General features: G+C 37.3%; 1 long non-coding RNA gene across 1 annotated transcript; it reads left to right on the forward strand.

Moving 5' to 3' along the window:
- Positions 1-3649: 3649 nt before the first annotated feature.
- LOC107765879 (uncharacterized) lies at positions 3650-7614 on the forward strand. The gene is made up of 2 exons (XR_001643524.2): positions 3650-3978; positions 7343-7614. It is a non-coding gene; the product is annotated as an uncharacterized LOC107765879 (long non-coding RNA).
- The last annotated feature ends 2328 nt before the right edge of the window (positions 7615-9942 follow it).

Raw genomic sequence — 9942 nt, forward strand, 5'->3', positions numbered from 1 at the left:
AATTTGGTCATCTAAATAAAGTTATTTAGAACGATGTATACTGAGGCATTAGCTACTCTTATGGTGCAATGAGGTCTTCATTCTATTTTTATGAAAACTAATTAATGTAAATAAATTACAACATTGATGTGATGTGGTAAAAAAAAACGTGATATAAGACATTTATATTCTTCTGAATCTAATGGTGTAGTGACGTTTGACTATCATTTCATATTTTTAGTGCATTACTTACCTTACATTATAAGTGCTTTAATGTTAAACTATATTATATTTGTACTTAATTGAGTTTATTTTATCCGTAAATACATTAAAGACGAAATTGAAAGCAAAGTGTGTATTTTATACACTACAAGAATGGTTCATGAGTATTTATCTATTGGACAATGATTTAAGGTTAGTATTATAAAAATAAAAAAAGAGACAAAAGAATGAATTGTAAGAAACAAGGCAAAGGATTTTGAAGAGTAAAACAAAGAAAATAAGCAACGAAGCAAATCAAGACAAAGCAACAGAGTGCAAAAATGAAGCAGCAGGCGAGGCAGGGACGTTGCTCGCTAAAAAACAGGCGATGCGAGAGATTTAGCTCGCGTTTGGCAGTGCGCCGCGAGGCTTACCGCGAGGAGGAGCTCGCTACAGAGACTGTGAGGCACGATCTGTAGCGAGGTGGAGCGCGCTATAGAGCTCGCAAGGCACGGTCTGTAGCGAACGTGTTTCGGGTTTTTAAAGCCTATTTTGTCTCTTATTTGGTTTTGGATTTGGTTATTTCGTTTGGGTCTCTTCCCTACACATATAAATAGTCATTAAACACTATTTTTAGAGGAGTTTTGCAACGGGAGGCAAGAATATCACGTAAAACAACTTTTGGAGGAGAAAATCATAGAGTTCTTCATTCCTTTATCTTTTCTTTGTAACTTGTTTATGCAAAATACTTAAAAAATTGTACTACGAACATGAGTGGCTAAGCACCCTAGTTCTAGGGTTGTGGTTGACATGATTATTAACTTTTATTAATTACATCTTCATCAATTCGGATTATCATCCTGTGGTTGTTTCTTTAATTCTAGCTTTAATTTGTGAATTGTTGTAGCTACCAATTTACCCTACTATCTATGTTATGCTTGGAAAAGTGGTGTTTAGATTAGAGTAAAATTAAAGAGAGTTTTTTTTCTGAATCCGTGGCTCGGGAAATGATTTCGCGGTTAGGATAGGAATGTACCTAACAGTCTTGCTTAGTTTAATATCGTATTATATTCGTTCATGATAAACTCAATACCATAGGAATATAGGTTTGATATATTGTGGGCAGACGAGTAGTATTGTGGGAACATGCTATTCATATAAAACGATCCGGTTAATTCGCAACCATAGATTATCTGGATTAAAAAGTGTGATTATTAAACTTAATAGAATTGATAAACCAACCACAACCCTGGAATTTTCATCTCCTCTGAATTAAAATCTCATCATATACATTCGCATTCTTGATAATTTAGTTGTTATTTGTTTAATTTCCGCAATAGTAGATTAATAGAAAAATGTCACTCTTAAATATTTTGGACAAGTAAATTGATTTTAGTTTGCTTAGCTAACGATTGATCTAAGTCTCTGTGAGTTTGACATCCGATTTTTGAGTCACTTTATTACTTGTCGACTATGTAAACTTGCGTGTACTTGGGGAATATTTGCCTACCAGTGCTAATATTATCCGTAGTCACCCCTTTTGAGCCTATAGACTTTTTCTTTTGCAACCACATTACAAGTCGAATCCTCTTTGTTCTCAATCAATTTTGTTGAACCTTTACCTCCAAAAGCATTTAAGTAGTTAGAAGAGTAAAGAAAGAGATTGAGTAGCTCTTAGGTGGAACCATAGATAGGCCGACAATGTGCACTTGTGTACAAACAAAAATGGTACTAGACAAAAATACCCAATTAAGGAGAGTGAATAAAAAAAGAAGAATAACACCTTCATATCTTTGTTTGGGCTAGTAATATCTATATGTTTATGTGCTTAATGAAGAAGGCTTTAAATGTCTATGGTTTCATGGCAAGACATTAAAGTGGTCATGGCAAGAAAGTGATTAGAAGCAAAGTGTAGTGTATTAAAGTTCTTAGAAAGGTTAGTCACTACTTTCTCAAATATATCATATTTGTCTCTTATCCTACATTACAACTTATAAGTTGTAATAACCCGACCGTTCGTTTCATGAGTTACCGCTCCGTTTCTCCCATTTCTGCTTCTTTATGTCTTGTTCAGCTGTATTATGTGGTATCAGGTTGGTTGGTTTGGGTTCAGAGTGATTTTGTAGAAGAATGAGACACTTAGTCTCTTTTGAATAAGCTTAAGTTGGAAAAGTCAACCGGATATTGACTTATAGGTAGAAGGTCTCGGATATGAATTCTGTTGGTTCGGATAGCTTTATTAGGTGATTTGGGACTTAGGAGCGTGGTCGGAATATATTTTGGTGGTCCATGGAAGATTTAGGCTTGAATTGGCGAAATTGAAAATTTGACATTTTCCGATCGGCAGTGAAAATTTTGATATCGGAGTCGGAATGAAATTTCGAAAATTAGAGTAGGTCCGTTGTGTCATTTGGGACATGTGTGTAAAATTTCAGGTCATTCGGAAAAGGTTTGATAGACTTTTTGATCGATTGCGGGATTCGGAAGTTTTGGAATCCTTAGGCTTGAATCTGAGGATGATTTGATGTTTTGACATTGTTTTGAGTGTTCCGAAGGTTGGAACAAGTTTGAATGATGTTATGGAATATGTTGGCATATTTGGTTGAGATCTCGAGGGCCTCAGGTGAGTTTCGAGTGGTTAACGGACCAATTCTTGGTTTTGAAGAGTTGCAGATTTTGCTGGTTTTTGTTGCAGAAGAATTTGTTCTTTGCATTCGCGAAGATTGTCCCGCGTTCATGAGGAAGAGCTGGGTCTAGGGGAGAAAATGTTCTTCGCGTTCGTGAGTCGCGTAGATTTGGATTCCAGTGAATCGCGAACGCGTGAGAGGAGTCACGTTCGCGCAGGGTAAATTGGAGCAGCTGGGACCCCAGGAGTTTGTGCATCGCGTTCGCGTAGGTAGGATCGCGTTCGTGAAGGCTTGGGCAGCTGAAGCTTCGCGTTCGTGTGAAGGAAGTCGCATTTGTGAGCATGTGATTTTTGCTCTATCAGAATTACTCCTACAAATTTAAAGAAAATAGATTTTTCCAAATTGTTTTCAATTTTATAGGATTTTTATTAATTGTTTGCATTTTTTGTGCACGTATAATTTTTATTAAAATCATGAAAAAATGCCCCAAAAATGTCAAAATTTCATGCATTGCGTATTAGGTTTTGTGTTCATATTTTAGGATTAATTGGTTAAGTAATTGCTTTATTAAAATGAAAAATCACAAAAAATATTGTCCAGTTTACATTTTTTGGATCTTAATATTAGATTAGTAATTTTCTCTTCACCAATTTATGATTAATTAATTTTGTAAAAATTATAAATAGATAATTCGTTTGATTTTACAGATTAGATCAATTTATAATTTAATTTAGGATTTTAATTAATTAAAGAAAAAAAGAAAAAAACAAAGAAAAGGAATAATCCCTTCCCCTTTTATTTTTATAGAGACATTAGAAAAACTAGGGAACAATAATCAGAAGACCTCACCCTTAGAAAAAGAGCAACAACGCATCTGGGTATTTCAGGACTTTTCCATTTTCATCATCACCAAGAACATACCCCCCCTTTTTCCTAATATAGATACACGCCTCACTCTCTATAAAGATATCAGAAATACGCACTCACACAGACAATGCTCATTAATTCTCTCACAGTTCCTTAGCTGGATATTTTCTGGAAACTTCGAAGTTTAATTGAGCTGTAAGAGTCTCATTTGCTGGTAGATTTTGTTGTTCTGTGCGTAGCTGAACCCCAATTTGCTGAATTTATTCCTTACTTGGCTATTATAAGTTGCACTACTGCTGTTAAGGTATGTGCTTTTGGTCTCAATTGATGTAATTGCTATTTGGATGTCCTATTGATATGAAATCTCAATTGCTGTTCATTGACATGTGTACTGAGTGCTCTTTCATTTCTGACTGCAAGCTTGGGTTTGGTTTTAAAGTTCAATGTGGTGAATATCTAAAACCATACTGAAAATTTGAGTAATAATAAGAAACAATCATGAAAAGGCAATTCTATGGTTTGAACGAGCAGTATGTATTTGTTAAGGTTTAGATTATTTGTTAACTTATAATGGATTTCTTATATATATGGAGGTGGTCTAGCAGATCTATGGCTCGGAGGTGAAATACCATCATTGTTGGTATGGAATTTAGAATTTTTTAGTGCCTAGCTCAATTAAAACTTCATAGGCATTGAAAGTAGTCATTTGTGTACTAATTAATTCAAATTTTAGTTTAGTATTTACTCTAAAACTTGAAGCTCTTTTATTTTTATTTTTACTTTGTTTTTTTGGTTGTTGTAAATTTTGCTAAAAATAAGGAACTCTTATAAGAACATAGATGATAAAGTTAACAGAATACATCATTCCAAAGTAGAAGTTCATTCTTAACATTTCTTTCTCATTGTCCATGAAAGTTGTAGTCAGTGATGATAAGTTTGCTTCATCCAACAAAAGTAGATTACAGTCACTTCAGATCGTAACACCTTTACCTTGGCCGAGGAAAAGAGACCAATTTATCTGAGTCTATCAAAACAGAATGCCTTTATCTTGATTGCTTTGGTTTCGGATAATGTAACTGAACATTTTTCTTGCCAATCCATCTCATAACCATAGTGACAGAACTTATGAGAAGCTCAAATCACCGACTTAGAAGTAGATAATTATGAACATCGTAGCTTGCTTTAGGCGCAATTAATTTTAAATCATCGTGTGATGACCCAAAAGTTCATCACTTATTTTAAAAATAAATTTTGCATTCAGAGGCCTTAAAAACCTCTTTCTATCTCACCTCGATTTGCGTGCGTAGTCTGGGTGCGTAGCCGAAAAGCCATTATCTGAAAATCTGTGAAAAATGATGAATTTTGCCTAATAAATGAGTTTAAGTTGACTTCGATCAATATTTTGGGTAAACGGATTCGGACCCGTGATTTGACGGTCCCGGAGGGTCCGTAGGAAAATATGGGACTTGGGTGTATGCCCAGAATCGAATTTTGAGGTGCCAAGCCCGAGAAATGAATTTTTGAAGAAAATTATTTTCTGGAATATTTATGAGTTTTTGAAAGTGAAATGTGTTTAAAGTTTGATGTTATCAGGCTCGTATTTTTGTTCTAGAGCCCGGTACAAGTCTTATATATGATTTGAGTCGAACCTGTGAAATTTGGTAGGAAACGGACTTGAAATGATATGAATCAGACCTTATTTGACGAAATTGGGAAATTTGATGTTCTTACAAAATTTCATAATTTTGATGCTAAATTCAGAGTTGTTGATGTTATTTTTATGATTTGAATACACGGGCGAGTCCGTATGATATTTTTAGATTGGTGTGCATGATTGGTTTGGAGCCCCGAGGGCTCGGGTGAGTTTTGGATAGGCCGTGAGGGTGAATTTTGGACTTGGAGAGTTGCAGATTTCAACTGTTGCATTGCATGCCTGCAAGATTCGCATTTGCGAAGCCTGGCTCATAAATGCGAAGGCTATGTCGCAAATGCGAAAATAGCCCAGACCAGCCTTCCTTGCAATTGCGGGGAATTTATCGCAAATGCGATGTTTCCCCCTTTTGGTCAGTCGTCGCAAATGCGACATGTGGTTCGCAAAAGTGACTTCGCAAATGCGAAGGTCGCCTCGCAAATGTGAGCTTAGCAGAAGTCTGGGTTCTCAATTGCAAAGCCTAGTCGCAATTGCGACATCTGCAACCTGTAATTTTATAACTTAGCCGAAAATCTTTCATTTTTCACACTCTTTCAAAACCAAAACATTCTTGGGCGATTTTTCAATGACAACTCTTCTTCCAAATCGATTGTAAGTCAATTTTAACTCGTTTTCTTCAACCATTAACATCTTTTCACATGATTTCAATTCAAAATCAATGATTTTCATGGGGGAAATTGGGTGTTTTGGGTAGAACCTAAGTTTTTTCAAAAATGGGGGATTTGGACCTCGATTTGAGGTTCGATTTCAAAACAAATTATATATTTGAGTTCGTGGGGGAATGGGTAATCGGGTTTTGGTTCGAACATCGGATTTTGACCATGTGGGACCAGGGGAAATTTTTGACTTTTTGGGAAAACATTTAGAAAACTTATTTCCATGCATTAGAAATGATTCATTTAGTACTTATTAATATTATTAAGTAACTTGTGGCTAGATACAAGCGAGTTGGTGGTGGAATCAAGAGGTAAAGTGATAGTTGAGGATTGAATTGTGTTCATGGCATCGAGGTAAGTGTTTGGTGTAACCTTAGCTTGAGGGATTAGGAGTCGTGTCTTATTTGCTACGTGTTAATAGCGGAGTACGATGTATAGGCATGGTGACGAGTATCTATATGTCAGTGTCAAGTATGCCCGTGAGTCTTGTATTGTAATTGTTATGACTCCGTTGTGGTTTATTGCGCTTCACATGTTATTATCATTATTGTTCCCTTGCCGGGATGTTATTATCATTATTGTTCCCATCCCGGGACATTATTATCATTAATTTCCCTTGCCAGGATGTTATTGTCATATTATTGTTCCCTTGCTGGGATGTTTGTTTTGATATTATTATTCCCTTGCCGGGACCCTTTTATGATTGGTGTTGATAAAAGAAATGGGAGAGGGTTGCACGCCTGCAACAAGATATATGAAATGAGAGCGGGTTGCACGTCCGCAACAAGATATGTGAAATGGGAGCGGGTTGCACGCCTGCAACAAGATATGTAAAATGGGAGCGGGTTGCATGCTTGCAACAAGATATGTGAAATGGGAGCGGGTTGCACGCCTGCAACAAGATATATGAAATAGAAGTGGGTTGCACGCCTGCAATGTGATATATGAAATGGGAACGGGTTACACACTTGCAACGAGACACACGAAATGGGATCGGATTATACGCCTGCAATAAGATGTGAAATGAAAGTGAATTCTGCATTTGTTTTCCTTATCCTTGTTAGTAATTGGATTTTGGTTTCGTTATATTCTCTTGATATTCTGTTGTTATTTGTTATTCCCCGAAGTTACCCAATTTTAACTGTAATTATCTACTTCTATTTCCGCTGTATATGATATAACTGCACAAGTTTATTTGGTAGTATGGTCCTAGCCTCGTCACTACTTTGCCGAGGTTAGTCTAGACATTTACCAACATATGGGGTCGGTTGTGCTGATACTACACTCTACACTATGTGCAGGTACTAATATCGGAGCGCTTGGACCGCAGTGAGGGTGCTGTTTTCAGTCCACAAAGGCGACCTGAGGTAGTCCTGTAGACGTTTGCGGGCCTTGGCGTTACCTCCCATATTTCCTTTATCCTGTTTCCTTTACTTATTTTAGAAATAGTGTATCTTTTATCTTTCAGACTTTGTATGTAGTATTCTTAGATCGTCTGTGAAATTGTGACACCAGTTCTGGGTGGTCGAGGCTCAAACAGTTATATTCGATACATATTTCAAATAGTTTACTACATTTCTTCCGCTTATTGTAATTTTCGATGTCTACACGTTATTGCTTTATAATTGTTAAAGAGTATAAAATGGGTAAAAAGGTAATTTGTTCAAACAATCGGCTTGCCTAGCTCACATTAGTAGGCGCCATTACGACTCCCGAGGGAGGAAAATTCGGGTCGTGGCAAGTTGGTATCAGAGCTCTAGGTTACATGGGTCTCACAGTTCACATACAAGCTTAGTAGAGTCTGAGGGATCGGTATAGAGACGTCTGTATTTATCCCCCAGAGGCTACAGAGTTAGGAAAAACTTCACATTTATTCCTTCTTGTCGTGCGGTTTGGTTTATCAATGCTAATTGAATTTCTACTCTGTTCTTTCGCAGATGGCGAGAACACGCGCTTCCTCATCCACTGGCCAGCAACCCTGTGACGACCTGGCCAGTCTTCTCATGAGTTACCGCTCCGTTTTTCCCCATTTTTGCTTATTTATGCTTTGTTTATCCGTGTTATGTGGTATCGCGTTGGTCGGATCGAATCCGGAATGGTTTGGATAAGGTTGAGACATTTAGTCTCTAAAAGTAGCTTTAGAGTTAGAAAAGTCAACTGAGAGTTGACTTATTGGTAAACGACCTCAGAATGCGGATTTTATGGTTCGGATAGCTTCGTTAGGTGATTTGGGAGTTAGGAGTGTGTCCGAAATATTTTTGTGATGTCCAGTGTAGAATTAGGCTTGAATTGGCGAAAGTTAGTTTTTGGTGATTTCCGGTCGGCAGTGGAAAATAGGCTATCGGGGTCAGAATAGAATTCTGACAGTTGGAACATGTTAGTAATGTCATTTTGGATATGTCTGCAAAATTTCAGGTCAATCGGAGTTGTTTTGGATAGTTTCAGCGTCATTGGTGTAATTTAGGAATTTCAAAATTCATAGGCCTGAATTTGATATAATTTTGGTGTTTTGATGTTGTTTTTGGTGTTTCGAAGGCTCGGCTAAGTTCGAATGATGTTATGGGACGTGTTGGTATAACTTTTGAGATTTCCTATGGCCTGGGGTGGATCTCGAAAGGTTAACGGATTATTTTAGACTAGAAGAAAAGCTGCTGCATTTTTCACAGCAGCATGAACAGTAACTCAGATGAACAGTAACCCAAGTGAACAGTAAAACGCGTGAGCAGTATTTAAATAAACCCTCCGCGACCATTAAACCTAACATCATTTTTGAACGGGAAAAGAGCTTTGAGGCGATTTTGAAGAGAGGAAACCATTGTTCTTAATTGAGGTAAGGATTTTGGACCCTAAAACTCGATTATTTGTGATTAATGAACATCAGTGTTTAATTCATGAAAATCAGTAGAAAAATGTGGAGTAGTGCTTGAGATTATGAGACCTTCTAGGGATGATTTGACGGGTCAAACGAACTCCGATTTTTGAGTTCTTTATATGTACAGACTCGTGAGATTATGAAGAACATTTTGGTATAAAGTTTTTCCAGTTCTGGGATGCGGGCCCGGGGGCCGGGTATTGACTGATTTCGGATTTTGTGCTTAAAATCGATATTTTTCAATTGGAATTCATTCGTTTAGCATACTTTGATGATAAAAATCTGAACTTGGTAGATTTGGAGCACTCGGAAGTTGGTTCGAGAGGCAAGTGTGTTGCAGAGTAGCTTTCGGGCTAGTTCGAGGTGAGTAATGATTTTAAATATTGTTCTGAGGATATGAAACCTCGGATTATACAATGTTCGGCTGTGTTGAGGTGACACACACGCTAGATGACGAGCGCGAGGTCGTGCACCGTTGGGGATTGTGACTTAGTCCATCCCGAATGAATATTTTTCTGTATATTTGGTAGTTAATTGTTTGATATTATTATACTTTAGGCTAAATGTCATATTTGGGCTTCGTGCCAACCGTTTGAACTCTTAAGAGATCGTTAATGATATTTTCCTCACTATTTGATTTCATACTTGTGCTCAGTCATGCCAGATCTTTCAATGTTTTCAAAACTCAGCTATGTTAATCTGTTTTAGAAACCTTAAATGATGTTTTAAAGATATTTTGAGCTGAGTTGCATATTTTTACTATTGCCCGAAGGGTTTATGAGATTATGACTGAGTAAGGCCGAGGGCCTGTATTGTGAGGATACTTTTGGGTCGGTCTGCACGCCGCAACATTGATACACTAATTATGATAATGAGGCCGAGGGCCTGAGAGTGTACTCCACGAGGTGGCTTGATATTGATATGAGGCCGAAATCCTGTTTATGATGCCATGAGATGGCTTGATATTGCGCTTGGGTCGTAAGGGGACCCTCCAGGAGTCTACACACTCCCAGTGAGCGCGGGTACCCA

Source organism: Nicotiana tabacum, chromosome 8 (assembly GCF_000715075.1).
Source record: "Nicotiana tabacum cultivar K326 chromosome 8, ASM71507v2, whole genome shotgun sequence".
Lineage (NCBI taxonomy): Eukaryota > Viridiplantae > Streptophyta > Magnoliopsida > Solanales > Solanaceae > Nicotiana > Nicotiana tabacum.